The sequence below is a fragment of the Rhinolophus sinicus genome, linkage group LG03 (assembly GCF_036562045.2).
Source record: "Rhinolophus sinicus isolate RSC01 linkage group LG03, ASM3656204v1, whole genome shotgun sequence".
Classification (NCBI taxonomy): Eukaryota; Metazoa; Chordata; class Mammalia; order Chiroptera; family Rhinolophidae; genus Rhinolophus; species Rhinolophus sinicus.
Genome location: NC_133753.1, coordinates 153,826,158 through 153,849,103, shown reverse-complemented (window position 1 = coordinate 153,849,103; position 22,946 = coordinate 153,826,158). Strand labels below are relative to the sequence as shown.

Here is a 22,946-nt window from a genome sequence, read left to right as displayed (position 1 = left end):
TGACTTTTTCTAGCATCTCTGAGCTAATAAATGATAAAATCAGGATTTTAGCTTGTATCATCAGGCCCTTACTCCAACTACCTTAAACCTACAATTCGCTTTGCTTCTGTCTCTAATTTTGATTTTCTGTATAGCCTCTAATCCATTTGGAGTTTTCTCCCTCTAGAACTAGCTAAATAGATAGATCTGAAGGAACCCAGGCTCCTAGAATCTGAGAGGACCCACACCACAAAATGATGTGAATCAGAAAAAGACTTGCTTTGCACTCCCTGGGCCCAACTCCATGCCAAGGTCATGGAATTCCCCTTCTCTCCAAGTTTAAGTTAGCGGTGCCACAAACTCTATTTTCTTCCTCTAATATAAAAATTCAAGCAATTTTGCTGGATGCTGAAGAGCTTAAGGAAAGAACCTCTTAGCCACCAAATGTCAATGGAAACCCCAACCCAATTCTGGTGTGTTAATATATTCAGTCCCCAAAATTTCTTCAACTCATATGCTGAATTTCCTGTGTATAGGGCAGTATGACTCTTCCCCATGAGAAAACTTTTGAGGACAGAGAAAATATTTACGTGCAAGAACAGAACGCCTTCTGAAACCTAAGTCTATTCTGAGGTTGAAGAACACTACGCTGGTCATGCAATGCTGTGTCTGAGTGCAGTAAACGATGGCATGAATTTCTGAGTGTTAGACTCAGCCAAGAGCTAATATCTAGCTCCTTCTTTGGTTTTAAATGCCACACAATGAAAACTGCTAATAAGGATGTGGGAACCATGCCCCCTTCCTTCTTTACCACCTGCTCCTTGAGGCAATAGCTTATTTGTGGGAGCCCTTCCTCACCCTCCACCCCCCACCCCACCCCCAGCAGTAGGACTCGCCATGTGGATCCTCTCCACAGAGGAAGGCCGAGGATGGCCATCCCTTGGGCATTTTTCACACTGTGTTTTTTAAGCTGGCACTCCTCGGAGAAGATGAAAAATTGATTAGCTCTCCTAAGTACAGCTGGAAATGAGTGATGCTGAAGAACCAGGAGTGTGGCGCCTACTGGTAAGTGACACCTTGATGTGAGAACTCCTCTGGCCTGGTTAGCATGACAGCCCCAGGTGCCTACCGCCAATATGCGTGCATCCCAAGGTACTAGCTTGAAAACTTCCATGGGACGCATCTATCATATTTATACCTTAAATGACTTCCTTCTTCATAAGAAAAAGCAGGCCAGCAGTGCTGTGTTGTTGTGTGCTTTCCAAGGCACAGGGAGCTACGAACATCCCCTTAGAAGATACGGGCTTGCCTATCATATAGAAGAACTGATTGAAATCAGGTATATAATTCATAGTAAATGTATAAAATAAATTTACATTTCTATAAAGCTGTTTACATTCCCCAGACCTTTTACATTCACTGTGCAACCACTAGAGCAAGTGTCATTATCCTCATTTAATAACGGAGGACCCTGAGGTCCCAGGGAGGTTAAAAAACTTGCCCCAAATCACAGGACCAGCTGGATGGCAAGGCCAGCACTCCAGTTCGTCCTCTGATTCCCCATCAGAGGTGCTTGCACACATGTGGCCTACGGAATTGTCTCTTAACAAAATTCAGCTTACATGTTTGTTATCCTGCTAAAGGAATTTTTCTCATCTCTGTTCTCTCTCATCAACTGTATTGCCCCCAGTCTCCCACGCAGGAAACTTACAGCAAAATAAAAGGGCATACTCCTGGAGGGGGGAGGTGGGTGGGGATGAGATGCTGCCACATTCTCTGCTGGTTACCTTGGGGGGCACCCTGCTGGGTCTCCTCTCCTGTGTTTCACTCTGGCAAGTCCTCAACATAGCAAAGGAATCGGCTTGGCTTTTTCTGAGCTGTCTCCTTTTGTCCCCCGAGTGTGCTGGATGTTTTAAATGGATTGCATGGGAGTGAATGACTCACATGTGGGATGGTAATGAAATTTGGAAATGAATATCTACAGAAAAGCAGAAAAACTGCTGGCCCTGTAGGACTTGAGGATACTGAGAGCTTGTTCACGGATGCGAGAGAATGACAAGAACTCTCAATTAAGACTTATTAAATAAGGCGGGTAGAAAATAATATAAGATATATGGTACAGTAATTTCTCTCTTTCTCTCTCCCCTTCTTTCCTGGTCTCCCTCTCTCTGACTAGACACACACACACGCACACGCACACACATACATGCACACACATACACACACGCATACATGCACACATGTGCACGGATGTACATGCTCAGTAATTCTATTATCGATACAAGATGGGCTGCTGTTCTCTTTCCTGTAACCCAAGGGGGATTTTCACATAATGACTAAGGTAACAATTTTTGAATAATAGTTCTTCAGATCTGAAGAGAGTCTTGTTTCCAGATTATAGACGCAAAGCTTTGGCAAACATTGTGCCTTCCGAAATCCTCTTGACGGTTCTGACTGTGAGCAACACACACAGTCTCCTGGAGCTGCAGTGAGAGGAACCGTAGGGGGGAGATGAGAGGCAGACTTGAATCAATGGAAAAATACTAGCCGAGGATTCAGGAGAGCTGGGGGCTGGTTCTGGCTCTGCCACTGGCCAGATGTGCAAGCTTACGCGCGTCCTCTGACCTCCCTGGGACTCTGTGGATCATCTGAGCACTGAAGAACTTGCCAAAATGATAACCCAGCTCTCTCCCAGCTCTAACAAGTATAAGAAGACATTTGAAGTGTACGTTACAATTTACAAAGACTTTACACATCAATTAACCCAGTCTTCACTACAACTCATGAGTTGAAGAAACTGGGATGCAGAGATGATGAGGGATTTGCTTGGGGGATCACAGAGCTAATAGACAGCAGAGCCAGGTTTGGGAACCAGCTTGCTGACTTCACAGCCATGTCCCTGGTTTTGGAACCAGGCTGCCACTGAAGGAAAAGTCCTCTGTGTTTTATTATCTATTGCGACAAAAGTGAGATTTTTTTCAATAATAGTTATCCCCCTCCCCCTCAAAAAGGTGAGATTTCCAGTTAACCAATCCAAATGTTATAGTCAGTAGAGAGCAGTAACTTTCCAAGCACCAGACCACGAGCCGCTTCTGGAGGAGGGTGAGCCTTGACCTCACAGGAACTAAAATCCCCTGGAAAAGACCCCTGTGAAGTGTACACAATCCACGCCCACCGCTGTGCATTCAGCCTTATGTAATGGGGGTGTCCCTGGGGACGTTTTCTTTACGAAAATATATGTGGTAAGTCCAGTTACATTTTGACACAAAGCTGATCTGCACTTTAAAGTGGTCATCTTAGAAAATTCTTGCATAATTTGAAAAGAAAGAGAATATTTCCTAATCCAGTAGTTCTGTACTTGGTCACATTCCTAGCTAAGTGACAAAGCAACGAGGCAGAATGGAGAGACTTTGACCAAGGGGGACAACTGGATTCAGCTCCCAGCAGTCACTGCTGGTCATCACCCCTTCAGGACGGAAGCACTCATTCCTACAGCTGCTGGGAGTGTGGAGTGTTGGATGTCACTAGCTCACAGCTGAGCCCCCATGCCAGTGACAGCCTAGACTGAAGACAGCTGCCTAAGCCAAGGCCACACCCCCATTCCCTGGGGCAGCCTGGTTAATCATTGGTATACAACAGTATGAAAGTCTTGCCCTTTTGCCCCAAGTGGGGACAACTCTGTGAGGCCAGTCCAGCTCCAGAGTCCCACCAGCTAATCCCTCTGCCCAGTCCTGCTTCCTTCACTCCCCCATAAATATACTGCATCCCAGCGTCTGCTTCATGGAAGCCTGACCTGCCACACGCGTCTTTCTTTCTCTCAATCCTGAGCCAGCAGACTCTCTAAAATCTCCACTTCTTTTCTCTTTCATTGTTAAGAGCAACTGTCCTGGTAACGACTCTAGAGGTGGGACCCAATATTGAGAACATGGCTATTTGTGAATACTGATCCACATGTACATATGATTTTAGAAGTTGGGAATAGCCTTTCGAGACAAATGCCATTATCTTTCGAGATAATTTGGCAGAAGAAATGATATACAGACAAAATGATGTTGCATAATAAATTAGAGGAAATTCCACCACATACTCAAGAACTTTAGCCAGGAAAAATAGAGCCCTGGCCCTTCCTGAGGGCCCACGTTCTCAGTCCAGGCCACGTCTACTAGAGTACAATTGAGTGCACTTTCCATCCCTCCTGAGCAAAACAGCACTGATGACTCCGCTGAGGCTGTATTTTCTGCATGGATTATCTGCCCTAAACTTCGGGGCATTTGTGTCTGTCATTCAGTCAGCTTACTACACCGTGAATTTTCCACCCCCAATAGAGAAATTGTTCAGTCACAAAATCTGAATAAGTCTGCATGAAGCTAGCTATATCCTAAATCATGGTCAAACCATCATAAGCAGGTCACATAATCAATAGCATTTCTCAGGATGTAATATCCACGGATAACCAAATCACCCACACTGCGGGCAACACAACTGAACTCAAAGACAGTTTGGACACAAGAAATTACTATTGGATGATCTTGTCTGACTTTTTGAGTCTCTGCATTTTTAACTATAGATTGGCAAGTATGGGAAAAAAAATAGAGGAAAAAGAAAGCCACGTCAGCTTCTAATGATCAGGTCAGTTCTAATTTGGTTGTGAGAATGTTAGGTACAATTTTTGTGACAATTTAGAGAGACCTCTGGGATGAAAACCTGGTTTTGCCCCAAAATTTGAGGGTTGTGCATATTTGTCCAGGTCATCTGAAGAATTAAAATGGAACAGAATTTTCAGTGCAAACACAATATGTGTTTGTCCCAAAAGAGTCAACATCCACAGTTGCTCTCGCCTTTCTACAGACAGATGTGTGGATGTCACCTGAAAAATACACACAGAGATCCCATTAAAGGGGCAGGAGAGGGAAGGGAGTATGATGAATGATTCCTGCAAATCAGGCAGAGAGAGAGAGAGAGAGAGAGAGAGAGAGAGAGAGAGAGAGAGAGAGAGAGAGAGAGGAAGGGATGGAAGAAAGAATAAAAAGAAAGAAAACGAGAAGTAGAGTATTTCTTAAAATACTGGGGTATCTCAGTGTTCAAGGAAGAAGTGAAGAAAGAGTAGATTAAAATGTTTATATCAAATATAGACCTCACCATAGTTCTTAATAATTTCAAGCTTGGTAAATCTCCGAGAGAGCAGGAACCAGCAAATCCAGGATCCAGGCGGCAGCAGTTGTGCCCCTTCCTTCTGGAACATGTGGATATGTGGCTCAATGGTTACAGTCCACGGCCTCTTCATTCCCAATACATGTTCCAGGGAGCGAGGATTTCATTGGCTCAGCGTGGATCAGGTCAAGATACTGAGTTGACCAACCATGGTTAGGATGGGAAGAGGTTCCAAGAGTCAGGTAGGGGACACGGCACTGCAAATCCACCTTGGTATGTCTAAAGGATAATCCTGGGGAAGAGAAATCTGGATGAGCCGTGTAGCCCCCACTACCTGTAGAAAAGCCATAGCATATGGGGCCGATATACAGAAATCCCATGACGTGTTAGCCATTATTATTTCAATGGTTGTGACAGAGGTAGCATTTAGAACTTAAGTTCCTCATCCCTAAAGATCTTTTGCAAACGATTAGCTGTTATTGTTAATATCTGTACATTTAAAGTTTTGGATTTACCCTATATATTTTATTAGATTATTTATCCATGGAGAGAAGGGACCATTATGTTTCCCACTATATCTCTTCATCCTCATTTAGTGCTTTGTGAATAATGGGTGCCCAAGAGAAAGCTTACGAATCTATACTGATATCAGAGCTCCTGTAAGCAGGCTGTGCCCCCATTTGCCTTTCCTTCAAACCTAAGACATAAACCAGTGTCCATTCAATGAAGTGGGAGTTGACTTAGTTTCCATTACTCAAAGAAAACTCTAAGTATTTCACTTTTCAGAAAAAAGTTTATCATTCTCAGCCCTACCCAACATTTTAAAAGTTAATGAAAGTAGCTTACAATAAATGTATGTCTGCTGCTAATTCTCATAAATGGTAGGAGATGCCTGGCACTATATTGAAAAGGTTTATGAGAAAGAGGCTGAGACAGAGAAAACACCATCATCAATTATTAATGTCTGGCATGGACACAGGATTGGGAAGTGGCAGCATGTATGTTAAACAGTTGGCATTTCTGGGCCATATTCAGAAATTAAAAGGAATATGAAAATCAGATTTATATAGAGAAAACTAAGACCAATTTGAAGCAGGGATGAGATATGGTATTGTAACTGTGTCCTCAATTTAGAGATGATTGAGAATTGGTGTAAGATAGATTATGTCATGGCAAGATTTATTTATATAACTATTACCTTATTATTAGACATTATCATCATCATTGTGATTATTTAAATGATAATAGAACAAGAGATGATTATCAAGATTGTAGTTAAGTGATCTGTTAATTACCCTTTAAAGTCATGAGTTTCCAAATCTAGTATTTAATTGGTGATTGTGTATATCGTGTTTCCCCAAAAATAAGACCTAGCCAGACAATCAGCTGTAATGCCTCTTTCAGAGCAAAAATTAATATAAGACTTGGTATTATATTATATTATGTTATATTATATTATGTTATATTATATAAGACCCGGCCTTATAGTAAAATAAGACTGGGTCTTATATTAATTTTTGCTCCAAAAGACACATTAGAGTTGATTGTCTGGCTAGGTCTTATTTTTGGGGAAACACAGTAGTAACATTGTGTGTTAAGCTAGGTTTAGGTTCAGCTACACAGAACAGGAAACTCAATTCAAGAAAACTTGAATGAGATAGAAGCTTACTGTATTTTTCTCTCCCGTAAAAGTCCCAAGACAGGCAATCCAAGGCTGGTATGGAGGCCTCATAATCATCAGCAATCTGGTTGTCTTCTATCTTTGTGTTTCACCTTTCTTAGCAAAAGGCTTCCATCCTCAAAGCTGCCTCACTGCCCAAGATAGCTGCTGCAACTCCAACCATCATATCTGCATTCTAGCCAGGAAGAAAAAGGAAGGAGAAAATGGCAAATTGATATTATCCTGCTGAGTCAGACTGTTTTAAGTAGTTTCCCCAGAAGCCCTACTCAATAACTTTCAATTACATCCCATTGACCACCTCAAGCAATAGGGAGTTTGGAAATTGTGGGAACAGCAGAACACGTTTCCATCTGAGATGGAGAGAATAGGTATTTAATAAGCAACTAACAGTCTCTGACACAATCTGCCTATTGGAAACACGCCACCACTAAGTACTTACTGATTCCACCAGACCACACATGCCATGGGAGCAGAAACATCATCTGTTTGCTTCACTCTAGACCTCCATCCCATCCCAGGTACCCCGAACACTGCATGAAATATAGAGTAAATAACTGGCCCAAAGTTACTCCACGAGTCAGAATGAGGACCCTGGTCTATGCCCAAAGCCCACATGCCTCCCAAATTCCTCCATGCTTTGAGGCCTGTACAAAGAGAGAAACAGTAGAGCTTGGAAAGAGGCTGGAGAGATGGATTGGAGGCTAAGTAATGACAGTCCTGAATGCCTTTCCACCACAGATTTCAAACACAGATCCCACAAGGGACAGTGTGAAGAGACTAGGAAATGGAAGGGTCTGTAGAATAGTGCGCAAATCCACATTAACGTTGATTGGCCTGAACCACGATATTGTCAGTGGGGACAGAGGAACAGGGATGAATTTGAGAGATAGCTTTAAGGATCCACAGTACAGGGGCCATTGGCTGTGAGGGCTGGGGGGGGGGGGGGGGGGGCGAGGGTAGGTAGCCGGATCACAGGTTTCTAGTTTACGAGGCAACGTAGATTAAGATGACATTCATTTAAAAAAAAAAAATAGATGACATTCATAGTAACTAATATGGGGCAAGGCAGGTTTTTAAATGGAGATGCAAAGTGTGTTTGTCCACAGAAAATCACCAAAGGATAGCCAAGGAGCTCAGTAAAATAACCTAATTCGGCCAACAGAATGAGTTTATTTTTAACCACTTCTGGTTATCATAAACATGCATAATTCTCAGTCTTTTTGTAAAGTTGTTTCTACTACAGGCTGAGCAGCTAGAAAAGAATAATTCATGAGAACAAACCATCTAGGAACAGCTCACTGTTCTTTGAGTTCGCACTGAAGGAGGGGCCCAGCTCGCATTGGCAGCAGCTCTGTAACAGCCATGCCGAGAATCGCCCTAGCACACGCCCTCTTTGAAAATGAAAGCAAATATAACACTTCTAAATGTGGCCTTTTAAAACCTGAGAACTTAAAAGTTTCTACTCCGCCCTTCTGGTCATAATTATCGGGGTTTTATTTTTTATTTTTTACCATTGAGCACCACAAAGCTGCAGGGAATGCCTGTGTACATATAGGATAGGACATGCTGGCTGTCCCCCTAGTCCAGAAGTTAGGCAAAGTTAGAGACAGGAAAAGCATTTGGAAATATTAGAGGCCTGACTTGTTCCACCTAAGTCTGATGTCCCTGTGGCCAAAGAACGGGCCCCCAGTTCCCTGGGATTCTCTGAACAACTCCACATTCACCAGGTTTTATTTTGCTGACAATTATTTGGCCTGCATTTTTCTTCCAAATTATTGCTTGATAGACATCTTGCAAGGTTCTTGAAATAGGAACAAATCTGATTTATGTAGTGGAACATAACATAAACAGTTGATGTAATTATGAGGCAGAAATACATATGGAAATGTTTAAAAGAAATATCCACTGTCAATTTGTTCTTAAAAGCAAAGAAAACTCAAAATTTTAAATATAAAAAGATACATAGTAAACTATGGAAGGATATTTTAGGATCAGCAACATGCAATTTATTTCCTCTGTTTATTACTATTCTCTCCCTGCCCCCAAAAAATCTTGCTATTAAAATGTTTCCAAAATATTTTATTGTCTATTTATTTTCCAAATTGAATTACAACCTGATGGATTAGTTTCATTAAAAAGTTACAGAAAGTTGAGCAAAAAATCCAATATTAGAAATAGTAAAATATACCAACCCAAATTAAATAATAAAGACAAGTAGAAAAGGAAGCAAAATTCCCAGAATACCATAATCTACTTGCCTCTTGATGTCCCTAATCTGAGTGATTCATAACCCATTTTGAGAATAGCGTTTGTATCTTCAATGAATTCATTACCAATTTGCTTTTGGTTTCGTTTAGTTTTCTTAGAATGTATAGGTTAAATGTTCAAACCTAGCAATTCCTGGCTTCTATCTTTGCAACTCAAGATAACCATTATTTAGCCTTGTTTACTCTAAAGAATCCTTAAGGACTTGAGGATATAATTGTCCCCACTTCATTAATTTCCTAATGAGCAAAGCATTATCCTAAATATGCTGAGATTTCTGGGTACTTCTATGTTTAAGCATTTCCAGCAAGACCTTGCATACCTCTCTCTGTCCATTCCCAATCCAATTCCCAGGACATGAGAATTCAGGCAGAAATGATCTTAGATGCCATTATTAATATTTGTCAGGTCATGCAGTCCATGCATTTTAGCGCTTGAAGGAAACCGATAGGTTTGAAGATCTATTTGGTATTCTGAGATCTATGGTCTGACTCTCTTTGATGTTTCTCTGGGTGTCATTGAATACTTAATCCTATTCATTGCCTGGACCATATCATCTCATAAACTTTCCAAATGAATAATCCCTGATCTACCCAATGTGACATTTCACTTCGCCTTTTCAAAGGTGGATTTATGAGAGAGAAATAGACACCGTTTTAGAAAATTTGGTCCAAATTTCCCAGCACATTTTTAAGCACTTCAAGGTTATAGTCCAAATATGACCAAATACCCCCTTTTTTTCCCCATGAAACTCTAGAAGCATCCTAAACTCTACCACTATACTAACAAACTACCTTCAGTTTTCATCCAGGGAACCAAACCTATATCATCACAACTCCTAGGCTGATGGAAAATGATATTTAAGTCAATATCACTCTAAAAAACTTCTGCTCTCTTGCTGCTTATGGACTTATTTTCAAAACACAGAAGTAAGCTATAACCCACTCTGAGCTCCCACTGAAGGCATTGATATAATTTTTCAGCACATACATCACTTAGATGGAAAGCTAACTTTGTCACTATAGTGCTATTTTAATTCAAACTATAAATCCTTCTTTAAAATAAAATCCTCTCTCGTATCTGCAGGAAAAGAAAGAAAGTGCGTTCTGTGCAGGTTTCAAAACCACTGGTTTCTGAGCATCTGCCAGCCCTGCTCTCTTTCAAACACCTTCCCAGAACCTCAGCCCCACCTCCCCACCCCCCACAGAAGTTCCCACATCTTGGAGGCAGTGAGGTCCAAGGCTATGGCCACCACTCCAGAGAGGCCACGACCACGCAGCCCATAATAATCCATTTAAAGGACAAACTATCATTGTGCATACTTAGCTATTTATCTGATTTTTGTTCTGTGAAAATTCAGCTTGATTCTGTAGGGCATAGCATATAAAAATGCTGTATTTATGTTACTTTCTTTATATTGCGTTCTGCACTGTCTGCCAATGACGGCTGTTCTAACTCTTGAAGGAGCCGAAGTGTTATTTTATGATGTTTCTCACATGGAAGGGTATTTGATAAAGACTGCATTTGAATCTCTTCATTCTTTACATTGGAAAGATCAAAGCAAATTGACAAATACCCACAAATGACCTCTGCTTGCTGCTTTAAAACTCCCTGACCTCTTATACTTTTCTAGTGGAACTAAGCATGACTGACAGGGAAGGATGGAGCCTCTTATTTAATGGGTGTGGGATGCTGCTCAGATTATTTCAATGATCTGAGTGATCAGGGAACACAGAATATGACATATATGCCCCTCTGGACGGATTTATTTATTAATTTTGGTCAAGAAATCTAGTCCCTGGCACAGAGCTCAGGTTCCGGAGTCGAACTGCAGGAACTCATCATATCTTAGCACGGCCTCCTCCACAGGGCTATTTACCTTCTCTGACCTTGGTGTTCTGATGAATGAAATAGGTACCATCACCACAGTAATGCAGCTTGCAGGGCTGTGGGTAGGATGAAAGGAGAGAAGACGACAATTTGGACAGGGCAGGTGGGAAAAGGGCATGGTCAGAGACCCCTCTCCCTTTGCTTCCCCTTTTCAGGCTCTGGCCCCTGCGTATTTCTCACCCCTGTTGTTTTCCTGCTGCTCTCTTAATCCAGTGACTAAATGCAAACATCACAGAGCAGAGAATTGCTCTGTCGAAAGAGCATTTACTCTATGTGCAGTTAGCAGGTCATGCAGTGAACTCGTGTGATTTGGAAAGTCCCATTTATTTCATCCGCAGCTTGAAACTTCCCTGTAAAATACAGGATTCCACACAGCTAGCATTCTTACTGGATGAGGCCTCATAAGGTTCCATGTTGGAGTCTTACCTATTTTTCTATTTCTACCTCAAGGTCATTTCTACCTCAAGGTGAGAATCATACTCACTCCCATGACTTTACAGACAATCTACATCTCTAGTTACCAGCATTAAGGGCCTACTATGTGCCAGACATTCTACTTGTCACTTACACGCTATGAAACTACACCATGATTCTTTTTTCTTCTTTTTAACTTATGGGGGAACTGAGATTCAGGAATGTAAGTAACTTGTCCAAGGCCACACAGCAAAGAATGGACCAAGCTGGTACTCCAAGTTAGATCTGAGTCCAAAGACCGTCCTTTCTTCACTCTACCAGAGAAGGCAAATAGATTTTAACTTACGTGCCTAATGTGATGCATTGGTGGTAGCTGAGTGCTGTGTTAGGAAAACATTTTGAGGCTGGGCCTGGGTGTAGAGGAGAGAGTGCTGTTAACGATGAGTAATATCCATGTGGGCTCTGGTGGAGACAAAGGCAGAGGATGGTAGGTGCCAAGCTGCCTCCCAAATATCACGCAACCTTACAACCTAGTTTCTACTCACCAGAGAGAAGGGGTTAACCTGCCTCCTTGGAATGCTGCTTTATACTTCCCAGTGTTTTTCTGTGCCTTTTCATCAAAGAAAAACCTCCTTTTTAAAAAGATAGTCTTTCCTGCAATTCCCTTTGTTCGGTGCAGATTTTTCACTTCCTGGATGGCAGGGAGACCAGAGCAGCTTTATTTCACACATCTCTTCTCAGTCAGGGGATCTCCCTTTCCCTGACCATCTGCTGTCTAATTTTCTAACATCAGAAGCTACCTCAGTGTATACCAACTAGGTTTATGGCCTGGACAAATTACTTCATCTCTCTGCACTACAATTTTGTTACCTATCTTTTTGTAAAGTGTGTGTGTGTGTGTGAGAGAGAGAGAGAGAGAGAGAGAGAGAGAGAGAGAGAGAGAGAGAGAGAGAGAGAGGAGAGAGAGGAGATAGGAGGTGGACAGTGATCCTCAGTCCTACATGTACATCAGAATCACCTGAGCAGCTTTATAAACAGGCCCATGCCTGGGGGACAGTCCAGGCCAGCCGGACCACTCGCTGAAGCTGTGGCCCAGGGATCAGTTGGTTAAAAGCTCCCAGGTAATTCTAATATTCATCCGTCCAGGGTAGAGAACCACTGGACTGTCACTAAATACTAATAGACACGGCATTGGTCAATATCATTTATAAAATAAGCCAGCTGGTTTGGGTTCCCTTTCATACCTCTTATAAGGGCTAACTAGCCCCTATAAACACTTATCAGCAAGTTTTAAAAAACACAGATTTTAGACAGCTTTTACATATATTGGCTTTCTCACGGAACTATTACATTATTATATTGTTGGATTTATTAGTCTTCCTCCGTTTACAATGTGTCGTGTTCTGATTTGGCTTTATAATTTAACATTTTTGCTAAATCAAGTGTTTCTCAAAGCACAGCCTATGGACCATTTATGACAGCACCACCTGATGTGATTCTCTGAAGCAAATGAAGATCCCCAGACCCACCTGAGACAACTGGAGCTGAGCCACTGAAGGTGATGCCTGGGAATCAGTGGCCTTAACAAGCACCTGCAGCAAAGCGTGAGCCACTAAAGTATAAGAGAAGGACTCCCGTGTGTTTAGACTGAGTTGCATGCATGCACTATAGCACTAGACATACGTGGGTATTTAATAAACACTATCTGATCGTTGTCATTGGGGGGGCAGAAGATGCTGACTGTTGTACCTGCACAAGGCCTTACAGTGGTTTTTTGTTGTTGTTAAAGCACACTTGTCATGCAGGGTGTCAGGCGGGGTCTCTGGTCCCGCTCCCCACATAAGAACACAGGACACAGTGAGGCCAAAAAGGAACACCTATGGAGCCATAGGTAGGGGAGTCATGCCACTATATTCTCGCTGGCGGCTGGGTTGGAGACACAGGAAGCAGGAGCCACACTATCCGCAACCCACCGTCCTAACTGTAATCCGCGCTTGCCAGCCACCATCTTCTTGCTAGCCCCCATTTTCTGCTAGCGTAGCCTTGGCAGTTATATTAGTGGCCAATGGCTCACTGGTTACAACTGACGGCCAACTAGCCACAGCTGATGGCCATCCAATCACAGTTGATGGCCATTTACTACCTGAGCCAGCACCTTTCCACGTGAGGCCGAGAGTCTGGAAACTGCACTCCTGGTTCTGTCCCCACAACACTCTTCCACTTTTACTAGAGTCTCTGCTAAGCAAAACACTCTTTTAGTTGAGGAGAGCTGCTGAGTTTGTGTTTCTGTTTGGCTTTGGGTGTTACTCTCTTTTTTAACCATCTCGACTGAATCCATATAAATCTTGAGATCAGGAACACCGGCTGTTTTCTGCCAAGCTTCTTTGTAAACAGGCTCAACCTCAAGTACTTCTTCCCTGCTATAGAAACCAATCATCTACGTGTTGGGTGAGGGAATAATATGGCCCCAGAATCTAGGTTTGAAAACAGAAATCTCAATCTGATGTGCAACTATTCGCTGACAGACTCAGAACTTAGACCTGTTCTCTGGATTCCTGGATGCTTACTTTTTCTTAGGAAAAATAAAAATGTCTGGTGCCTGGTTCTCAAAGCCCAGTCACCATTAATGAGCCAATGGATATAAAACCTTTTTAATATCTGACATAAAAGCCCCATTTCATGTACAAAGCAACCCTCTTATTGCATTAGTATTTGAGTGGTTTGTTTTGGCAAATGAGAATTCAGTTACGATGTTTTATAACAGGTGGGTTTCACTACAGTGGCTTTCAGGAAATGGGAATTCATGTGTGGCTGATTTAAGCGATGGCAAAACTTCGTTTTCATAAAGCATGTTTCCTTCAAGGAGGAAAATTCTCCTCCTATGATTATTCCAAACTAGGGAGGGTTTGTAATGATGGCAAAGGCTGCCTTTCTCTAGAAGATGACTAGCCACCCTCGCTGACGCCATGAGGCCATATTTTCCTCTTCCTAGTGATTCCCTGAATGATTCTGAGTCACTTGTATAGTCTTGAACCAAATAGATAATTGTCTGAAAGGATTCTTGCTTTCACTTTACCTAATATGAAGCAGAGAGACTAGATCTTTAACATTATAATCCACATCCAAAGACATGGCTGTCAGCCACAAGGTCCACCCATTCAGAGGCCCCTTGGTCTCAGTTCACGGGTCCTGGAGACAAAGAGAATCTGGTTTAGGACACAATGAGCTCATTCTCCTGGACAGAGGGAAACCTAGCCTTGCCAATTCCAGTCCTAATTTCACTTTTATACTGTTATGATTCTTCAGCACAGCAATGAAAGCTTGGTCTACTTTAGAATTCAAAGGTCAACTCTGGGATACTATTAAGAAAAGGATAATAAATAATTTCATAGTCATCCTTCCTAGAAAAAGCTGGTAAGACCATCCATCATCTGTAATGCCAACGATAGCCAACATTTTGCAGGGCTATGTATGTTTTTGCAGGGCTATGTAGTGTTTTGTGGGGACAGAGTCCCAGAGAGCAGTTTCCAGGCTCTCGGCGTCACATGGAGGGGTGCTGGCTCGGATAGTAGATGGCCGTCAGCTGTGGCTAGTTGGCCGTCAGCTGTAACCAGTTAGCCAATTGGCCACTGATATAACTGCCTCGGCTACATTGGTTGGTCAGTCGGTTGGTTGGCAGGCAGAGAAGCAGACAGCAGGTTGCAGGTCGTGTGGATCCAGCCTCCAGTGAAACTATAGTGCCTCCAGTGAGACTATAGTGGTATGACTCCCCTATCTATGGCTCCATGAGTGTTTCTTTTTGGCCTCACCATATCCTGTGTTCTTATGTGGGGAGCGGGACAAGAGGCCCCGCAGGCCACCCCACAACAAATGGCACAGCAAGTAGGGTCTCCCGCATGACAGTTTCATATGCATTATTTCATTCAGTCACCACAGTGAGTCCTTGAGCCAGTACTCTTGATTATCCCACTTTATGGAAGAAGAAACTGAAGCACACGGGTATGTCACAGGTAGCCATGGACAGAAGAGCAGTTTAAACAGGTCAGTCAGACACCAGTGCCCACATTCTTACCACATATAGGTCTGGTTGTTTTTAAGGTAAAATAATAACATTGTAATAACTAATATTCATTGAATGCTAGCTAAGTGCCAGACAAGTTAAATGTACTTTATATGTAATAACTCACCTTATCATTTAACTATTATTAATCACCACTTGGCAGATGAGGAAATTGAGGCTGACAGAGATTAAATAAGTTGCCTGAAATCTCACAACCAGGAAGTGGCAGAACCAGGTTCATAAGATGGAGCTAGCCCGCCCCATCAGTACCCATCTCCGAGTATAGCCATCTCTTCTGGCTAAAGAAGGGCTGTCCGGAATAACAGAGCCACAGAGCTGCTACAGTTGTAGCACAGAGAAAAGTCAAATGGTCAGTGATGTCCAGCCATCTCTCCTGAACACACAGGAAGAGCAGGGCCCTGATGTGGGCAGTGGGGGCCTTCGCGGCTGAAATCAGACATGGAAGAGGAGCCAGGCTGAGTGCACTAAAGATACAGAGCAAGGACCTGAGGAACAGGCAAAAGGTCAAATGTACGGTTGGATGCCATAATGAAATGTGGAGACAATGGGCAGATCGAAAGTGGCTGGGCAGAGAGGAGCAACCAGATCCAAGGCAAAAGAACTTCAATTGGGTAGCAAGAAAGAATAGGCAAGTTTGGGAAGACAGCCACCAGCAAAACCTCAAGACTTGGGAGGACGGAAGCAAAATCTACTCATGATTTGGAGAGAAGGTGGTCAGAAAGCCAGTGGGATGAGGATGAACCTCTGCCACTAATCTCGTCAGACTTCCCATTACCTGAGCTAACCCATCCCCGACTAAATAAAAATCATGATCATCATGGACTTTATTTGTAATCTCTTCCCTACAGTCACAAAGAAGTCTATCACTGTCTCTCATGGAGCTTGCTAACATTCCCATTTGCCATTTACCCAATTTACTTTGCCTGGAACAGCCACCCACTGAATTCATTACAGGTTTTTGTTTGCAAGAGTGTCTTGACTCTGGTTAGCATCTTCAATAAAACATGTCTCACTCTGTTCTCTCTCAGTCAGTCTCCCTGGACACCCCACATAATCATCCTTTTGTAAACAAAGCAGACTTTGAAGCCACTAGGAGTCCTGCAAGGCTGAGGGAGATGAGAATAAGCTACAGACTCCCTGGTGGAAACCGGAGACTGGAAATCTTTCATAACCTTCATTGTTTTTCATGATTATGAAAGTAGTGAGTGTTCATTGTAGAAAATACACCAAAGCATCAAGAAAAAACTATTATCCAACAGAGATAAGGAAACAAAACATCTGGTTTAGAGCATACATATATGTATTGAACTTTAGCATTAAATTATGTGCAGCGTTATTTCCTATTTTTTCTTTCACTTGACATAGATCAAAAGCGTTTTCCCATATCGAATCAATACTCACTGTAAGCATGTTTAGTGACTACGTATTAGCCCATTCCACTGAATGTCTAGTACTTACATTAAGGGTTTCTTGTTTGCCTTTTTATATTAGGCTGTTGTGTTTACTCTGTGGTTAGGTATCCAAACCCTGCCTTATCCATTTCCTCTCTGTGATTTCTGAAATGTGAGACACAGGTTCTGAGACCCAGAAGACCCTGGTAAATAAGCCCTGGAAAACAGAAATTCTGGGTTTTGTCTTGAGTTCTACCACCAATTCTCTAAACAGCTGTGGCCAAATCCTTCTTACCTGTGTATCATAACCCCCATCTGTCATGGTGTATTTTCTAATTCAAACATAAAGCAGTTTGGTAAATGAGAAGATTCCACCTGGCGGGCCATGGCACTGAATGCAGAAGAGAGGTGTTTCCTACAGAGAAACAGTCATGATGCACGTGCCAGGCAACATGCTAAGCACTGTACACACATTGTTTCCTTTGATCCTCCCACATCCCAGCGAGGTCAGACCTGTTACTATTCACATGTATGGAAGAGGAAACTGAGGCTCAGGGAGGTGAAGTACCTTGGCAGAGACCTAGCCAGTAACAAGATGGGGTTCAAACTCCGCCTGAGCTCGTAGCCCCTGGATGACTATTGCTTGTTCTCAGGGAAAGCACTCTTCCCAAAGACTCTAGGTGTGACCACGTCCTGTGAGAGAGCATTTGACCAGCTGCTTTTCGAAGATAACACATCTGCACATTTTAGAAACCAATGGGAAGACTGTACATGAGGCAAATTTTCTTAAATGTTCAAATCAAGGGAGGTACTGAAAACAGATGTGTGACACGGGAAAGAAAAATGGGTCTCAGACACAACTCTGGAAAATTGAAACGACTCTAGGATCCAATTTTAAAAAGAGCCCCAGATCCTGACATTTCTGAGGGCCCTGGTCTTCATTATCTTTCCTGAGAGCTTTAATCATAAAAGCATGTAGTTCTTTAACATGTCCCTTGCCCTAGTCCTCCCCTGTGCAGGGAAATGGTATTTTGCGTTTTTGTAACCAGCCCACAGACGCAAGTCTATTTTTGTGAATCCTGACACATCCCTCCATATTCCCTCACTATCCCTTCCTTCACTCTGTCAGTCCCTCCCTCCCACCCCCACATGCACAAAGGCCCCCCAGGAGGCCTCAGAATAGAGAGGACCTCGCCCACCCTACCTCCCAGCCTCTCTGCCCGCACAGTGACTCACACATTGCACAGAGCCACCAAAACAGAAGGGAACAGCTCACAAAACAGGCCGGTTGCCATCCTTCAGTCTCAGCTTTTGCAGCCATCACCACCATTGCAGCTAAGCCTCTGCAGAGCCTGGTCCTATCTCTGTCCAGCATCCACTTTGTTCTAGAAGAGGAAGAAAATGGGGAAGACATGGAGGACAGCTTTGACCTGCTGGGACGAAAGCTGCGCTGTCCAGTTCAGCAGCCACTAAGCGCCACGTGGCTACTGAGCACTTGAAATGTGACTTGTCCAAATTGAGACAGAACTGTGAAATACACACCGGATTTCAAGATTTTGTATGAGAAAATGTAGAATATCTCAGTAATCATTTTTTTAATTGAGTATGTGTTCAAATGATAATATGTTGGGTAAATCAGGTTAAATACAATATATTATTAAAATCAAGTTCACCTGTTTTTCATTTTTGTAATCTGACTGCTAGAAATTTCTGATTGTATATATGCTCATATGACATCTCTATTATACTCCTATCGGGCTGCACTAAATTCTGCTGGTTCAAGTAGGTAAGACAGGACTTGAGCGTGCGCTGTGCCTTGGTAGCCATGCTGCCAATCAGATCGCACCTCAACCCAGCCCCTGCCTCAGTGGATCCGTCCTCAGGTACATCTGGATGTGTCAGAAAGGATTCTGTCCCAATATATAGCAATTCCAGGGCAATGATCTTTTTCAGGTCTCTTAAAAGACCAAGCCCTCTCTGTCCTTTGCTGAATGTGAAGGGTTAAGAGGCGAAGGACTCTAGCTCCACTTTCAGAAACTTCCTTCTTCAGGAAATCATTCCCATGTGGCCCATCCTAGCCCTGGGCCTTTCCCCTGCCTCCCCTTGCCCTTTCCTCCTTCCTAAGACAGAAGACCACCTAGGGAAGGATCTGGAGGGGGAAGAGCCCTTGCCCAACGGGACTCGGAGGGAAACCCTTTGTGTGATAGCTTTGGGTGCCCCACACTTGCATCCTTTGGCCAAGTCCCATCATCTTCTGATCTACAGGAAGAGCAGAGAGGATAGTAATACCCAGGAAAATATGGTAATACCCAGGAAAATATGGCAGAGCAACCTTCTCTCTGGCCATAGCCAGCAATAACCTCCAAGAAACATGCCTGCAGGGGCCCACCGCTTCATGAGCTTTGGCAGCAGCTTGAGAAACATAATGGTCACTGAGCACCATAGTGCAATGATCAGGCACCTGTGACATCGGCTTTCCTAGCAACGCAGATTCATGGGCCCTGCTCAAAGTGTGCTGAATTAGAATCTTCCAGTGTGAGCCTCAGAAATCTATGTCTAACAAGATCCCCAGGTGACTTGTACGCACACTAAAGTTTGAGTAACACTGCTGGGATTGACATCTGTTGTTTTTGCCTGATCGGCATCCACTTACTCTTCCAATAACACCTTCTGGTTTGCCTTAGGAAGCCAACTCTTCCCTCATTCTCAGGATGTGGAGCTGGGACTAACTTGTTCTTTTAACCCCAAAAAATACACGTGACCTGGGCCTGGCCAATCAGAGACTTGGGAGCACCTGGAATCCGTTGCAGCCCACCCTGGAGTCAGCTGAGGGGATCTGTGCTACCGTCTCCCCTGTAAGACTTCATTGGGATCAAGTTTCTTGTGCTAAAGACACATTTGAACATCACTAGTCTGGAGGATTTCTAAGGTGTCTTCCAGCCCTGTGACTCTATGGTCCAGGGCCTGACAAGCTCCCTCATGGATATGCTTCGAAGGGACGAACAAGCATAGGAAGTGCTGCTATGTCCTTGGAAAGGGACAGCATCGTCCTCTGAGAGAAGATGGTGTCCTCTTTAGACTCCTGCCCGTCCAGTGGGGAAGATTTCTGAGGCAGGCAGATTTACCTCAGCTCTAAGCCCTTTAGAAGCTGCTGGGTGAACAGGCAGCTGAGATTACCCCTTCCATGACCGTTCACCCTGAGGTCCAGTCCTCAGATACAGCCTCAAATAATACCAAAGGGCGAACTGACGTCCAGTTTCCGGGGCCCCCTTTATCAACAATTTGAATCCTGGAGTCTTGTGTGTTACTGAGTTGGCCCCCAAGAGTGTCTCACCAGGCACTGTTGGGGCATGGTGAGGTGGGATGGGGAAAAGATTCTTCACAGTCAGGCCTGGGCACAAATATCCTCCTCAATCTTCAAAATCAATCCCTGTCCCCTACACAAGGATTGGTAATAGCTGAGCAATCCGGACGGTCTGGATTCCATGTGGGCGGTTCTATATTACTGGGACAAGGACTGGCCTGGCTTCTCCAGGACAGGTCAAATATGTCCAAGTCTAGAGAAGCCAACCAAGGAGAAACAGAAGATAGATCTACAAAAAGAAAAGATCATTTATAAATATATATATAGATTCGAAGTCTCAGAAGAGAACTATAACTTAGGTGACCAGGAGAGAGGATATTTGCTCAGCACAAGAAACTAACCAAATGGAACCTGAGAATATGGATTCTGTCTGTGAAAAGGGAATTCTTTCAGAATTTAATTAACAGGGAGATTTCAGGAAGAGTCATCTCCTGCACTGAGCAAAGCCCAATTTTAGCCAAATTTCCTATCTCCTGCATGCACCTGTTACTACCTGCCCGCATAGTATGTGCCCTCAGAATGGCCTCATTCCTGACTAAAGCTGGTATTTGTCATGCTGGAGACAACTTGCCTGACACTGGTTTCTAACTTCAGAGGAGGCCCGACAGGGCAGAGGAAATAATCTTTGGGGTTACACTGCTGGATCTGCTCTTTTAACATTGTGGCCTGGGGCAAGTCATTTCACATGTCCGGCTTGAGTAAAGCTTCCATAAAATGACTGCCTTGACCCAAATGATCTCCACGGCCCCTTCCAGCTCTAACAGGCTTCTAAGTGCAGACCCTGAGGAGGGTCTAGTCTGCTAGCGATAGCCACCAGAAGCCCTTTGCCTTCTGGAGCCAGAGAACATAGCCTGTGGGATGCACGCCTCTGGGTCCAGAGTCACACTGTGCTCCCTCCCAGGCTTGTTTCACTTGGCCCACAGGCGAACACTAGCCAGAAGTCCCCTACGTGCAGAGTGGGTACGAAGAGCACCAGGGCCTCGCTCTTGGGCTCTCTGCACAAAAATATTGAGCCCTGAGCTGGTTTCCACTGCCTTCTGCCCTCCTTGTCCCCCTGGAGCCAGACGCAGCCTGACACTTGTAGCTCTGAGCCTTAGAAGGGACAGCCCCTGCCAGAGACAGGAGGCATCCTTGCCTTGTGCTGAGGGTCATTCTGCCTCCCACAGGACCAGGGTCCTCAAAGGGACAAGAGGACCCCCTATAGCCATTTCCTCTCTCCCAGAAGGTATGTGTGGGGGCGGGGGGTTATACATATGGTCTCTGTAATGGAAAACTGTCGTGTATCTAGCACTAAACAGCAAGGCCAGAGCTTTGCCTGAGAGCCCAGACAGTACACAATTGGGCTCTGGTGATAGGCTGAGCCTTTCTTTCCAGAGCTAGGAGACGGGACGGCTGAAGGTTTACAAAATCTCTTTCAAGACTCTTGACCCCCATCTGGGGCCTCTGGAACACAGCTGGAAGCGATCGGTTGTTATGGCTTGGATCTAGGACTTTCTCTCCAGACTCAGCTCTTCATGAGAACAAATTCCAAATAATTCCCAGCAGAATGCAGGACCACAAGCATGGATCCAACAGTGGTACCATTGAAGAGTTCATGGGGGAATTAGATGTGGTAACTCCAGGTTCTTTTCTAGCCCCACGAGAATGATCAGCTGATATTTTGGGCTTAGAAATGGTCTTTGGAACTGCTTAGTATAGCTGCGGGGCTCCTCTCCTCTCTTGGCTTGGCTGTTACACTGTCTTTATGGCTGTTTTTGCAGTTTTCTTCCTCTTCCCTTCTACTATAGCCACTGAAGATAAGAAACAATGGTCTATATCCCCAAAAGAATTGAAAGCAGGATCTCAAGGAGATATTTGCACACCCACGTTCATAGCAGCATTATTCACAATAGCCAAAGGTGAAAACAACGATGTGTCCATCAATGAATAAGCGGATAAACAGAATGTGGTCTATACACACAATGGGATATTACTCAGCCTTAAAAAGGAAGGAAATTCTGGCACATGCTACAACATGAATGAACCTTGAGGACATTATGCTAAGTGAAATAGCCAAACACAGAAAGACAAATACTGTATGATTTCACTTATATGAGGTACCTAGAGTAGTCAAATTCATAGAAACAGAACATAGAGTGGTGGTTACCAGGGGCTGGGGGAAGAAGAAATGAGGAGTTGTTTACTGAGTAGAGTTTCCGTGTAGCAAGATGACAAGAGTTCTGGAGATTGGTTGCACAATGATGGAAATGTACTTAATCCTACTGAACTATACACTTAAAAATGATTCAGATGGTCGATTTTATGTTATGTGTATTTTACCACAATTAAAAATTTTAACAAGGAAGAAACAATGGTGACAGTAGATGAGGTACATGTGAAAGCACGCCTGTGTGGAATCCGTTTTCGTGTGTCCCAACTGTTCTGGCAGCAAGGCCATGACACCGCAAGAATACTTGAGCCCTTGCAGAGGAAAGCCAGTTCTGTTTCACAGCCTGCAGGAAGCTATAGATAGAATCTCTCCTGACACTCAAGGGCATAATCATTGCAGAAGGCTTTTTTTTTAGTGTTTCTTTTCCATTTCTAATTTGCCTCCTTATTGGCCCTACAAGAAATAGCACAGCAGTGGAGTGGTTCAAAATGGCCGCTAAAGGGGCAGGTTCTGGAAGCAAACCATCAGCATCTGACCGTGGTTCTGCCTTCTAGTCATTGTTTTGATCTGAGCATATTATT

At 43.6% G+C, this 22,946-nt stretch overlaps 1 protein-coding gene across 11 annotated transcripts in view; it reads right to left on the bottom strand.

Moving 5' to 3' along the window:
- The window catches only part of ZNF366 (zinc finger protein 366), a 297,857-nt gene that overhangs the window by 169,578 nt on the left and 105,333 nt on the right, over positions 1-22,946 (bottom strand). For 9 of the 11 annotated variants that reach the window (XM_019728096.2, XM_074328843.1, XM_019728097.2 and 6 more), the window contains 3 exons: positions 18,089-18,237; positions 6,800-6,986; positions 5,119-5,422 (listed from right to left, as the gene is read on the bottom strand). The exons of 1 other annotated variant lie outside the window; for it this stretch is intronic. The gene's annotated coding sequence lies outside the window, so the exon portion shown is untranslated. The remainder of the gene's footprint in view (positions 1-5,118; positions 5,423-6,799; positions 6,987-18,088; positions 18,238-22,946) is intronic. One more of the 11 variants, XM_074328845.1, reaches the window with a different exon arrangement.